We start from the raw sequence: 13,275 nt of genomic DNA, 5'->3' as shown, positions 1-13,275 counted from the left end.
ATAGGTTGTTTTGTAAATTATTAAGAATTAGGGCAGCTAGGTGGTGCAGTGGATAAAGCACCAGCTTGAAAGTCAGGAGGACCTGAGTTTGAATATAACCTCTGACATTTAATACTTCCTAGATGTGTGACTGAGCAAGTCACTTAACCCCAATTGCCTCAGCAAAAAGTATTTCTTTATGCAGCTTAACTTTGCTTCTTTGCAATCTCCATCCATTGATTCTGATGTGGTCCCTTGGGGTAAAACACATTAAGTTTCCTTTCTTCATATGACAGCCATTCAGAATATTTGAGGACAGCTATCATGGCCCATGATCTTTTTAAATTCATGTTAAACATATCTAATAAAATAAATCAGTTAAGGAATTAGTTCTTTCTGATTCAGGGCCCCTCATGGTTCTCCATACACTGTATATAGTGGTCAGTAAACTAGCTGAGGGTCAGATCCAATCAGTTTTAAATGAAATAATCAAGTTATTAATTAAATAATTATTTAATAATAATAATAATAATAATAATAATAATATATATATATGTATATATATATTTTATTCGATTGAACCCAATGCTCTCATCTTTTGAAATCCTGACTGTCATCTGCTGTATTATCTATCCCTCCAAGGTTTGTATCAGGCTCACCTGAAGGGGATATTGTCTGTCTTTTTCTATGTCACAATGCACTGTCGCTCAGTTCCTCTCCATATCAATGATCAGTAATCTGTTGCCTCACAGCAGCAGGGGTAGGGTTAGCAATCTATCACCATTGGCCATGCATAGAAATAAATAACAGCAGCCATGGAAATAACAAGATTGCCCAAGGAAAAAGTGGAGAGAAAAAGAAGAGAGGGCCAAGAAACTAAAGGGGATGCCCAGACTTCGGAGACTTTCCTCTCTATCCCCCTTCACTTCATTGTAGTTTCCAGTTTTTATCAGTTACTCCCTATTCCTGGATATTCTCTTGTCTTCTGGCTTCCTAGAATCTATTGACCTCAGATTAAAAGGAATTTTTTCTCTGAAAAATTAAAAGATTTGGTACCATAGGTTAGATCCCTGTTCACTTACTATTTAGGTGCCATTAGGTATATTACAGTCTTCTGGGCCTGTTCCTTATCTGTAAAATGAGGGGATTAGAAATGGTGTTAGATCTCTTCAGTTTGAAAATCTATGATTTGATAATACTTTTATCTATCTCATCCTTCATTTTAAGACTTTTTATGTATCATGAAGTTTCCCAAACTTAAATCTTTTTTTTTTTTTTTAATAATTTCCAACATTCACCCTTGCAAAACCCTGTATTCCAAATTTTTTCTCCCTTCCCTCCCTCTTCTCCCCTAGACAGTAAGCAATCTAATATGTAAAACACACGTGATTCTTCTACACACTTTTCCACAACTGTCATGCTACACAAGAAAAATCAGCTCAAAAAGGGAAAAAAAATGAGAAACCAAAAAGCTTTCAACTGTAGAAACTCAGTCTGCTTATAACCATATTTAAAAAAAAAATTCCAACTCACTAGTAATTAAAAAAAAATACAAATGAAAGCCATTCTGAGAGTCTACCTTACACTCATCAGAATGGCAAAGATGACAAAAAAGGAAAATAGTAAATGTTTGGGGCTGTGGGAAAAAGATATATTGACACATTGTTGGAGGATCTGTGAATGGGTGCAACCATTCTGGAAAGCAATTTGGAATTAAATAAGAAAAGTCAATGAAACAGCAGGCCCTTTGACCCAGTTCTAGGTATTGCTGTACCCAAAAGAAATCACAGACACAGAAAAAGATCCTATTGCAGCACTTTTTGTAGTGGTAAAAACTGGAAACCAAAGGGATACTCATCAATTGAGAAATGGCTGAATAATTTGTATTTGATTGTGATGGAATACTATTGGATTGTAACATTGAAGGAAATAATTTCAAAGAGACATGACTTCTTTTTTGGAATGAAGCAAGTAAAGTAAGGGGACCCAGGAGAACAACTTGCCCTAGTATACTAATAATAATAGCTAAATGTACGTAGCACTTAACTGTATAAAGCTAAGCACTTTACAAATCTCATTTGATATTATAACATCAACATTAAAAATAATTTTGAAGACTTATAAACTGAATAATAAGAGGAACTAGGAGAACAACTTATATAAAAGTACTGTAAAGACAGCTTTTGAAAGCTGTAAGAACTTAAACCATTCATGATTCCAGAGAACCAGTGAGGAAGTGTGTGTGTTTGCATATGCATGTATGTCAATGGAGGAATTTGCATATATGTTAAAAGAAATGTAGTTTTTCTTCCCCCCCCCTTTTTTTTTTTTTCTTAAATGATACATGTAGGAATGAAAAAAAGATTCCTGTTAAAAATAGATGGACAGTGCTACATCTGTGGAATATTTTATATACTTTCAGATAAAGCTACTATATTGTTAATTTTGCTTAATTGCTTTACTTTGTTACAAAAAGACCTTATAAGAGTGGTGTTAATCTGTGTTTTTAATGTAAAAACAATACGTCAACAAAACTTTAACTGATCAAAAAGAGATAGCCGTTTCACATTTGCAACTATCATAAAATTTAAGAACATGTTGAATGATAGCATCATGGACAATAGGCCATAACACTGGGCCAAATTGAAAATTTTCTTCCATCTTCAACAAAAAAAGACTTCAACAGAAGTCTTTTTAAGTTGGAAGGAAAATGAAACTATCACCAAAATAAAGTCAAAATTCTTCAGTAACTGAAACCTTATCTGGAAAATAGATAATTACAGCAGTGCCCCTGTTCTGAATAGATAGGTGACTCTGAGAACAGAATATTGGATATGTTTTTTTGATACTTTTGTTTAGTTGAATAAAGCCTTATTGGGTGTAAACAATTATAGAATGGGAGAAGTGGCTAAACAGTTAATGAGAGAAGAAAGGGGCATTTCAATGGACCCCAGATTTAGTGAGTCAATTTAGTGATATACAATCTGAGAAATGGCCATTCATGAGCAGATAAACCTAAGAGCCTGGGAACCAGTTTTCTCTAGACCATTGCCCTTGCCTCCAGTTTCAACCTTTCCACCATCATTAAGGAGAGCAACCTTTGTGGGACTGGAACCCAACATCTTTAGTAATACTGGCCATTGCCCAACTAACACTGCTTCTAAGAGGCAGATGAACCCAAGAGCTTTGGAAGCAGAGTACCACCTGGACCCCCAGCACTGCTGAAGGCTTGTCCTTTGTATCAAGCCATTGTCCTTTAGAGATGTGACTTTAGAACTTCTGTAGATATGTGGTTCCTGTCTACTCAGCACACACAGTTACTGAAGATCTAGAAAATAAGTTTTTGATACCAAAGTCGTTGATACCTCTGAAATGAAGAGGATTTTATTAATGGCAATAACATTAGAGAAGATTCTGTTACCATTTGTTTTTTACTACATCACATCAAGAATCCATCTGACTTTAAGCTGAAATCTCCAACTTGTGCTATCTTAGAACATGAGCTCCTTGAATATGGGGATTGTCATGTTTTTTCATTGTGTGTCTCTAGCATCTTGTACAATTCTTTGCACAGAGTAAGGTTTAATGAACACTTTGTTTTATTTGGCTCAATTCCTTGTACATAGTAGCCACTGAATATTTCTTGAATTAAGTTGGCTCCCTGTAGGTATTTAAACTTGGCAATTTTGAACGACCTAAATGAGAAAAATTAGAAATGTGAACAGGTGCTTCTTTGATATCTTGGTTGTTCTATTATAATCTAGATCAGTGATGTCAGGCTCAAATAGAAAATCACTATTTAACAAATAACACAATTTAATGTTAAAGCAAATAAAATTAACAAAACTCACAACCTTAACAACTGTGTCACATTTTTATGTCTTTCTGAATGTTTCCCAATTACATTTTAATCCATTTGGCAATATTTTGGCAAGGAGTTTGAACTCTCTGCCCTAGACTGTAAACATTTTTCCTCTGCTTGGTCTTTCATGAATACATACTGCAAACTCACTTGAGTAATTATGGATATCATTTAGGAATCTCTCCTTGTATTCTGAAACTAGATGGAAAAAGCATAATGTCATCCACAAACAGGGTCAGCTCTCTGTTGAGAACTACTTATCATCTAACTACATGAGCCTTCCTCTATGGCAAACACTTTTGGCGATATAGATCTCCCATTTTATGCATCATGCTTGTTTTTGCGTGAATTTTGTATGATTTTGACAAATGCTTGATAAGGTACGCTATCAAATTGGATGTTTTTAAATAAACACCCAGTGGGATCTTATATTCTTTATACCTTTCTGTCACTATGTTGCTATAAATATGTAGACTCCTATATAATGTTTTTTAAAAATTTATCTGTTCTTTCATTGATTTTTAAATCCTTCATCAAAAATATCTTCAGTTTGTGTGTTGACTATTTATAAAGATTTCCTAGAGAGGGGAAAGTAAACATGAATTGCTAGTTATTGATAGTTTTTCATTTGCTTTTTCTATAATAATTTCTATTCTTTTTAAGCATTGGATATTTTTCATTATTTCAGATATATTAAGAATCCCTCCCTCAGTGCCTTCAAATTTACTTTCTGGACTGAATGTGTATTTATTTGGTCTAGTATAAGACTTGCTCTGAGCTATGTATCTATAGGGATATTTCTACTACTTTGTAGAGCATTCGACTTGTTCTCCTTGTCCCCAGTGGACAGGCAAAGGAGTAATGGAAATAAGCTTGAGGTAAAGGTGGTACTGTCCTAAAGTGAAATGGATAATTTATTCTCCCTCACAATGGGCTTTTACATAGAGCGTATACCTCTTTGAATGCATGTTTACGACTTAGACACATGAAATAAAATATATATGGCAAATGCTTTCCTGTTTGTCTTAATAGGAAAAATTATTCATAACTTGAAACATACAAGGTTTAGAGAATGTATTTTCATAGTGCGGGATAGTGTCATATTTATATCATGCTGTCATTTATAATGGTACATTAATCTCTTTCAGCTTGGGAAGCTGCACAAACTATCATAAGGCTGCGTGAAGTGGTACACTGTCATCAGTATTTTTACAAGTAAAATGAAGACTAGTTTTTAAAGTAAGTTTATTTTTCTTTTTTGAAATATTAATTTAAACTTCTGCAAATTAGAGATATGTGATGTAGCATGTACTTGGCAAAGATCCTAGAATCTAGTGTAGCACATTTGTAGTATTGCCACCAACTGTGCAGTCTTTCCCTAACCCATGCTCCAATCAGAAGGAAGGTAAGTGCCTAATCAGGTAATATGCATTAATTGAGCTCTTCTTGTGTGCCAGGCCTTCTCATACTTGGTACGTAAAGGCACAAGTGAGACAGCCTTCCTTTTCCTTTAAGGACTTTAGTTCAAATGAGGGAGACAACATTCACACATATCATTATAGAGAAAGTAAGGACACAAAGTAGGTGAGGGTGGGAAGGGAAAAAAGAACAGAAAGGGTATAAGGAGAAAAGTGGCCTTGAGCTGAACAGGGAGATCGGAAAGGTCGTTTGAGCAAACATTGTGACTGAATGAAGAGTCAAATGTAAAAGACAATTTAAAATGCCAAACTGAAGAATTTCTCTTTGATCCCCAAGACAGTGGGGGGTTTCTTGGACAAGGAATCTTAAAATCCCTTTGATGGCTGCATGTTGGATGGATTGGAGTGCGCAGGGTATCGCATCGAATAGGCAATTGCTGCTCCAAGCACAAGATGACAAGGGCCCAAACTAGGCTGTGGCTGTGTAAGTGGGGAAAGTGTGTGAACACAAGAGATGTTCTCAAGGTGCAAAGGGCTAGATTCCCTCAATCCTGATTGGATCTGTACAGTGAGTGGGAAGGAAGAGGGAGGGTGGAAGCAAGACTGGAAATCAGGTTGGAAAGGGGATAGTGTTTTTGACCGTTATTAGGAAGTTTGGCAGTGCTGGAGAGAGAATGGGGCCCGAGTACAGTCACAATGACCGGGCATAACATGATGGTGAGTAGGGAGGCTGAGAAGAAAGAAGAGAGCTGAGATAGTTCATGAGTCACGATTAGGAAAGGAAGCAGATATCCTAGGAGAGGGTGATGGTCTGGTGAAATAAGGACAGGTGAGAGATGGCAGGTTCACTGTGAGCAAAGAATTAAGTCTGGAGATAGGGAATGATGGGATGTTGTCATGTGACAAAGGACTTTCATCAGGGAAATGGAACAGCTGTTGGCAAGCTCCTCATGGGTCATCATGGCAGACTCAGAGGTGTGGCCATCTCTTTATGAAGCTGAGGCAGAGTGGAAGGAATATAGAGGGGTTGAGCAAATCAAGGAGATGGGAAATTAGGACATGTCAGTCATCCTCTGTAGGAGAGCACTTGGGATGGTGATGAATGCTGAGCCAAGTATTGAATTCTTTGAGAGAATTGGAAAAGTGTGCCCAAGTCAGTAAATATCAGTTGTAGGATTCAGATTAGTATGGATATTAGGAACCTCACCGTAGGAGCGAGTGCTGAATGATGGTGGCAGAGGGAGGGTCTGCCTGCCTTCCCCACTTAGAACTGTGAGCAAAAGTACCACCAGTACTAGAGAGTGTAATCCTCATCCAGTGTAAATCTGAAGCTAAATCCTCATCCAGGAGGTACCTGAACTCATTAGGACCCGAAAATCACTAGAATAAGAGTCATAGACTGGGAATTCCAGAGAGTGCAGTGAAAGGAATAGGCAGATAGAGAATGAACATAGTATGTCAACATTGAGCTCAGTGGGGTTGAGAAAGTGGACAGCAGGGCTGTAGACTAGTCTCTCTAAACGGATTTCAAAGAAATAGGAATATAGTACCTGATCTCAAGCATTTTATGCTTCTACTTATGAGAAAAATGCCTCAACATATAAAAAAGATCATTGAGGTATTGATTGAATGGCTGTTATATTCCTATGGCTTATAATGGGCCCTCAGGAGAATATCAGAAAGAGAAAAGACATCTCTCTCAAGAAGATATCTCTGGCCTCTTAGGTGGCCCACTTTTTTTATTCTTTGGAGATTGTGGTACTTTATGATTCCCAGCCATATTAGCAACACCTCAACCCCCCAAACAAAAACCCAACCCTGTAATAGATAATTAAAATCAAGCAAATATTGCAAATGACTCCCATGGTGGCTGTCTTACAATGTATGTTATTTTGCATTTTGAGTCCAGAGATGGGTAGCTTTGGTTGAAAAACTGGTTATTATTTGTCATATAAATAGTTCTCCTGACTGCTCCCTTCACTCTGCATCAGTTCATATATGTTTTCTCAGATTTCCATTTATCCTTTTTGTCATATCTTGAAGTGCGATAATATTCCTTTCCATTCATCATCTCATTAGCCATTCCTCAACTGATGGCTACCCGCTTTATTTTTAATTCTTTACTAGTATAGAAAGTGCTGCTATAAATACTTTTGTACATATGGATCCATTCCCTTTTCTATCTCTTTGGGGTCTATGCTTAATCATGCTTATTCTTGAATAAAGTATTCATGATATGCAGGCATGAGACTTAATTTTTTTTAGTCCCCTTCCTATTTTCCTACTTTTTTTTTTTTCCCCAATCCTCAGTTCTTGCCTTTGCATTGAAGTCACTGATTCTCAAGATATGTGTAATGTGGACTTGGTTTAGAGATATTTTTTGAGTTACATATATAATGTTTCTATTTCTTCATTCTCTAAAGTCAGTGTTACTGCAGAAGCTGCAGTTTTCTTCAAGGATGTTTGTTTGGTTATGTACATGCAAAGTGATAGTAATGACCAAGTAGTCCCCCAAAAAGATGCCTATTAAAACTTATTTATTTTACTAATTTATTATTAACATTGCTAACGAAAACTTGTCACCTTCTGTTTAGTTGCAACTTATTTCTTCATTTGGTTTTTAGCAATATTATTATATAACTCTTTTTCATATACTCTGCAGTCCTTTACAATCCCCTTGCTTTACCTGATTGCTTAATCCCATCTCAGTTTTTCACTTTAGAACCTATAGTTTTTTTTGAGATCATCTCAAAACAAACCCTTCTTTTAACACTCTCCCTCCACCTTCCTTAGTACCTTGACTCTAAAATTACCTTCTGTTTATTTTGTATATAGTTTGGATATCCATATGTCCATATTGTCTCCCTCCATAGAATTTAAAATCTTTGAGGGCAATGTCTGTCTGATTTTTGTCTCCAGCTTATTAAGTGATTGTTGATTTATTAGCCAAAGATCTCATATCTAGTGTCAAAAGTTAAATTAAGTTCATCAGTAAAATAGCTTCATGACCCATTTTATGGTTTGTTTGTTTGTTTGTTTGTTTTTAATCTGTTTTGTTTTATGGGGTTTATGACCTAAAAAGTGGTCAGTCTAGTGACCAGCTTGCTAATTAGCATCTTAGCACTCAGATATGTTGGTCCTAAAATAAGAGGCCTAGTCTTTTTTCAGGTCTATTTAAAGTCTTTGCTGGTAGAGAGCTCTGGAGACCCCAGAGTATCTTCCATCATGTAAAAAAAAACAAAAAAACATTGAAATTGAATTTGTTTTGGAAAAGATACACTAATAGAATTTTAAGAGTTAGAGAAGCTGATGTCAAGATGATGGAATGTTAACCTGCGGTCCATAAACTAATTTTTTAAAAGTATTTGAATAGTTATTTCCCTAGTTTCCTTTATGTTTCTACTTAATACGTCTTGTGCATTAAAAACAGTATTCTGAGAAAGGAGAATTAATTTCACTAGACTGACTAAGGGATCTGTAATATAAGAGGTTAAAGACCCATAGTCTAGACCAACTCCATAGCTGATACATGAACCTTCTTCAAAACATCCCCATATTTGAACAGTGTTGAGGAATTCCCTGAGAAAGACCAGTTTATATAAGCAGACTAGTATTTTATGAAAAAAACAACTTGAGAATTTTAATCAATGCATTGACCAGCTTCTTCCAAAGAATACATGGTGAAGAATGTTGCTTACCTTCTGACAGAGGCCATGGATTCAAGATGCAGGAAAAAAACCTCAAACCAAACTCAAGTTTTTCTTTTTTCTTTTGTCTTCATTGGAGGAGGGAGAAAGTTTTGCCAATAAAAGAGAGTCTTTGCGACATTTAAAAATTGCATGAAGGAAACAGGAAAGTTCAGATGGAAGTATTTGTGGGTTTCATGTGCTTACCTCTAAAAACAGAAGCAGCTGGATTAGATTAGTGGACAGGGTTTGGGTGTTAGGGAGATGATGATAATGGTTGTGGTGTAGACCAGGCGGTAGGATGCCATGAAGCAAGAAGTCAAGAACCACAAGGATTGAGAAAAGAACATTTGATTTGGCAATTGAGAGCATTGCTGTCTTTGAGAAGAGCAGTTTCAATTGACTTAGGAAGGTTGGAAGCCAAATTCCAGAAGACAGGAAGTAGATGCCCTAAATGATGGCTGGTTTTTCAAATGCTTGGCAAAAAAGGATGAGATGGAGGGGGCAGTTTAAAGTGGGGGTCGAGGTTGAGGAGGCAGTTAGTGGTGTGTTGGTATTTGGCAGTGGGTGATAGGATAATGGGGAAAAGAATTTGAGAGTGGAGGATAGAGTAGAGATTTGGTTCAGAAAGGAGAGAATAGCCAGTGTTTTTTCAACCTTTAAGTTTCTTTGCTTCCTTTTTAAAATTCAGTGGCAGGAACTGGACTTAGAGCTCTATTAAACATATATAAATAGTGTGAGATAGTATCATTAACCTGTACTTGTCTTTTTAATATATCTTGGTATCATGTTAGCTATTCCCAACATTACCGACTCATATTCAGATTATGACCTTTCAGACTGACCACACACATACAGCCAGTCTTTCTTGATCTTGGCAGTACATTGTAGTGAGAAGAGTCTAGGATTTATAATCAGAAGCCCTTGGATAAGTTTCTGGCTCTGCACTTAGTAGTTGTGTAGATAAATCATTACCTCCTTGGAACTTTGATTTCTTTATCAGTAAAGTGGGGATAATAATATTAGTACTAATATTAGTACTACCTGATTCAAATAATGTCAATCACTTCCTAACTACACTTGAGTTGTTGTTGCCTAATGTTTGTTTTTGTGGACTTTCTGTCTCCAAGTGACACTTCTCTGTGTTTAATTCTTAATGATTTGATGTAGTGAGTCTTAGGTTTTGGTAGGGTAATTTTTATTCTTTTATTGGCAGTGTTGATAATTAAATATAATTTTGAAATTCATTGAGACGGGTCTCAGTTCCTTTATTCAGCTCTTAAACTTAGATATTAGATAGAAAGAATGGGTCTCAAGTCTGCTTTGCTTTTTACTTTGGTTGTTGATTGTTTCAGAGAAGCCTTACTCTTTGTGATCCCATTTGGGGTTTTCTTAGCAAAGAATAGTTTGCCATTTCTCCAGCTCATTTTACTGAGACAAACAGGATTAATTAGCTTTCTCCCTCTTGTTCTCTCCCTCTCTACGTTTTTCCCTCTCTCACCACATTTGAACTTGGGTCCTCCTGGTTCCAGGGCCAGTGCTTTCTTTACTGCAACACTTACCTGCTTCTCATCCTATTCTTTTAACTTAGTAATCAGTTGCCTTCTCCTTGGGATCCTATTTTTTAAACTTCTAGTGATTAAGTTGAAGCTTGAAGTCATAATTTCATCTATTGCCTCTCAGTTGTCTTTAAGTTGTAGTTTCACATAATTTATTCTTGATTATACCTTATGGCTTTTTACTTATTGAGCATTTGAAAGGTTTGGGTTTTTCTTATGTTCTTTTACTTTTTTTTTTTACTCGACATAAAAAAATAAAGTTTGAGAATTGCTATGGCTAAAAAAATTAATTAGCTTGCAAATAGATTATTTGGCTTTAGCTTGCTTCTAGGTATTAAGCTTTATTATTAATAATTATTAAGCTTTTCTTTTTTCTTTCTTTCTTTCTTTCTTTTTTTTTTTTTTTTTACAAAGTATTTATGTTCCTTCTACCTTTATTACTTTTCTTTTTTTTCCCCCCCTGAGGCTGTGGTTAAGTGACTTGCCCAGGGTCACACAGCTAGGAAGTATTAAGTGTCTGAGATCAGATTTGAACTCGGGTCCTCCTGAATTCAAGGCTGGTGCTCTATCCACTGCACCACCTAGCTGCCCCCCTTTATTACTTTCTAAAATGATACATTCATTTTTAAAAAAATTATTATAGCTTTTTATTTACAAGATATATGCATGGATAATTTTTCAGCATTGACAATTGCAAAACCTTTTGTTCCAACTTTTTCCCTCTTTTCCCCCCACCCCTTCCCCAGTGATGGCAGGTTGACCAATAGATGCTAAATATGTTAATATAATATACATTCATTTTTAAAGCACTTTGATATATGCTACTAGTTTTGCTAATGTGAGTACAACCAGATTTTTAAAAAGTATTCTTTAATTCTTAATATCTCAAATAGGTGGTAGCTGATTCCAGAGTAGACAAGAATTTGGAGTTAGAGAATATCTGGAGTCAAATTTTTATTTTGCTATTGTGTAATTCTGGTCAAAAAGCTTCTTTTCTCTGAGTCATCTGTAAAATGAACAAATTGATCCAGATCTCTGGTTCTCAAAAAGGTGGTCCAGGACCCTTGGAGGTCCTTGAGGTCTTTAGAAAGTCTAGTAGGTCAAAACCATTTTCACAAGAATAAGGCATATATGTAAAAGCTTTTGGAAGGTGTGGTCCTCGTTTTTAAGTCTCAGTGGTCTTGAGACAAAAAAGCTTGAGAACTGGTCACTTTTAGCCTTAAATCTGTTACCATCTATTTTCCTTTCCTGGTCATTATTCAAATTGACTTAATCATTTTTATATAATTTTATTGTTTATATATTCATCTTTAGTGGTCTGGTATAATTATCACATTCATTATCTCATTTATCTTTTCATTCTAGAGGTTTGGGGTTTGGTCATATTATGGCCACTAATTTGTTCGTGTTTAGTCTCTTATATAAGAGACAGAGATTGTTCTAGAGATTGTAGAATTATGTTCTTGAGCGCCTTTGCTTTCTTCTCGCCTTCAGGCTTTTCTATATTTTTTAATTCAGAAACTTGTGAAAATTTACTTTCCCTAATTTGCATTTGTTTCCATTAATTTTCCTAATTGCAAGATCATGGAACTTTTAGAGATAAGGAACTCCAATCTCTTCATTTCACTGATGAAGGAACTAAGGCCCAGAGAAATTAAGTAACATCTAGCAGTTAGGTGGTCCAGTGGAGAGTTGGACCTGAAATTAGGAATACCAAAGTTCAGATCTGCCCTTCAACATCTATATCTGTGTGAGTGACCATGGAGGAATTAATTTAGCATCTGTCTGTCTAAAATAGTAGGATCATGTGAGGATAAAGTGAACTTTAAAGTGCTAAAAATGCTATAATTTTTATTTCACCATCACCATTACCATCACTCATTCCTGTGACTACAGCTAACAGGTGACAGGTAGGATTTAAATCCAACTCCCAAATCCGTTTTCTTTTCTCTCTGCCAGTTATATTAACTTTTTTCCTTTTTTTCCTTTTTTTTTCCTTTTTGCTTTCTCAAGATTTTGAATTTTGATTATTTCTTTGTAAACTTTCATCAGCTTCTAGTTCTTCAAGTAAATCTTCCCTTTTAGAAGAGCATTTTTCGGGATTGATTGTTATATTTTCCGCTTTTTTTTCCTCAGGGCAGTGTAAATTTGTCTGATAATCTGGGGATTATGAAATTGCTTTTCTGGCATATACTTAGGGCATTTAAGTCCCACAATATGACTATATACTTTTATTTTTCTTTTGTGATTTTTAACAAGCATCAGGTAGAATGAACATTTTCATCTACATCTGTTTTCTAAATTCATAATTAATTTAACATGTAACTTTCAAAACTGTCCTGTTTCTAGGACTATCCTAATCTAAGGCATATCAAGCCAACCAGGCTTTCTTCCTGAAGCAAAGGTAACAATCTTTTCAGTAACATTATTCTTCTAGTGATGATGTATAGCTTCAAGTCTTCAGTCTTCAAAAAATTGAAGTTAGGGATCACAGAAAAGTGTGGTGAACATAAGATGACTGCAACTAAGTATGTATAAGACATTAGTTATGTGGAAATTGATGAAAGATTTGCAAAACAAACCATTTCACAGCCAGAGTGAGCAATCACTGATGATAGTCTGGCAAATATACTGAATGGACTCCTGAAGTGAATTTATGGAGGATTTAGGGAAACAATCATTCAGGATGAGCAGGCGTGAATGAGTTATATTGGAATCATAAGGAGCAATACATTGTTGAAATCACAGATCTCGTGCTGTATTGTATAATA

The 13,275-nt window shown here is 35.6% G+C and overlaps 1 protein-coding gene across 10 annotated transcripts in view; it reads left to right on the top strand.

The window, feature by feature from the left end:
• PCGF3 (polycomb group ring finger 3) overlaps positions 1-13,275 on the top strand; it is a 95,622-nt gene that overhangs the window by 24,771 nt on the left and 57,576 nt on the right. For all 10 annotated transcript variants that reach the window (XM_074274459.1, XM_074274454.1, XM_074274455.1 and 7 more), the window contains one exon: positions 4,990-5,080. The gene's annotated coding sequence lies outside the window, so the exon portion shown is untranslated. The remainder of the gene's footprint in view (positions 1-4,989; positions 5,081-13,275) is intronic.

This window comes from Sminthopsis crassicaudata, chromosome 6 (genome assembly GCF_048593235.1).
Source record: "Sminthopsis crassicaudata isolate SCR6 chromosome 6, ASM4859323v1, whole genome shotgun sequence".
NCBI classification, from domain to species: Eukaryota; Metazoa; Chordata; class Mammalia; order Dasyuromorphia; family Dasyuridae; genus Sminthopsis; species Sminthopsis crassicaudata.
This window is presented reverse-complemented; position numbering and strand designations above follow the sequence as displayed.